The 1,096-nt window shown below is 34.9% G+C and overlaps 1 long non-coding RNA gene across 1 annotated transcript; it reads left to right on the top strand.

Moving 5' to 3' along the window:
• On the top strand, nt 1–611 carry LOC122075871. Its single transcript, XR_006139372.1, has 2 exons — nt 1–105; nt 293–611. It is a non-coding gene; the product is annotated as an uncharacterized LOC122075871 (long non-coding RNA).
• Nucleotides 612–1,096: the final 485 nt, after the last annotated feature.

A 1,096-nucleotide genomic window follows, 5' to 3' on the forward strand; every position in this document is an offset into this window, starting at 1 on the left:
TTAGATCCAAAGTTTTTAGTTCAAAGTCTGTTGCAAATATCCTTGCATTCAAGAGAGACATGAAGAAGGTGATTTTCATGGTCTTACTCTTAGTTATTGCCACCGGTTAGTCTCTCTCTCTCTCTCTCTCTCTCTCTCTCTCTCTCTCTCTCTCTCTCTCTCTCTCTCTCTCTCTCATCTTTCTTTTTAGTTTTATTTGAGGTCATTTTAAAAACAAAGATTTTATTTGGCTTCACTTTCTCTTCACTTCAATGTTACAAGACATGATGCTTTTATGTGTGTGACCATGCAGAGTTCATAGTTGAAACAGAATCCTGTAAGAATGTTTATGACTGCAGAGAAAAATTCCAACCGGAAGCAACCACCTGCACGAAAGTTACGGATTGCGTAGGAAAACTTCCTCATCCATATTGCTTCTTTCAGTGTTCTAAAGGGAAATGCATTTCGGCGTGTGACAAGAAATCTGCAAATGAATTGCGAATGTGAATTGAAGCTTTCAGAATAAATGAATAAATAATCATGAATAATACTTCTTTTTCAAAGTTATCTTTGTTCCCCTAGTCTTCCCTATAATGAATTATGAAATATATTGGCAACAAAGATCTTTTGATGATTTGGTTTGATCAATAATAGTAAATACTAAGTTGTAGATTAAAATTCCTCATCAATCATCTATCACCCTAGAGGACCCTCAGGACGATGAGGAATTTTGATCTAATATCATAGCTTCGAAGATTGTAAGATAAAAAATATTTGTCAAAGATACTAGAATAGGACCATTTTGATCTGTTAAAGATACATTTCAAAGTGATGGAAATTGAATCTTGGGCATTCATAAAATTCTAAGAAAACAAAAAAGAAAAAGAAAAATGTGAGATGGATAACCTAATGGTAAATTTTAAAAAGGTATAAAGTGAGAACGGCAACTCTAAATGCGTCACTGAGAGATTTGAAAAGAAAATAGAAGGAAATTAAAAGGAAAAGTTGAATAATGGTGTGTGTGTGTGTGTGAGTGAGAGAGAGAGAGAGAGAGAGAGAGAGAGAGAGAGAGAGAGAGAGAGAGAGAGAGAGAGAGAGAGAGAGAGAGAGAGAGAGA

Source organism: Macadamia integrifolia, chromosome 1 (genome assembly GCF_013358625.1).
Source record: "Macadamia integrifolia cultivar HAES 741 chromosome 1, SCU_Mint_v3, whole genome shotgun sequence".
NCBI classification, from domain to species: domain Eukaryota; kingdom Viridiplantae; phylum Streptophyta; class Magnoliopsida; order Proteales; family Proteaceae; genus Macadamia; species Macadamia integrifolia.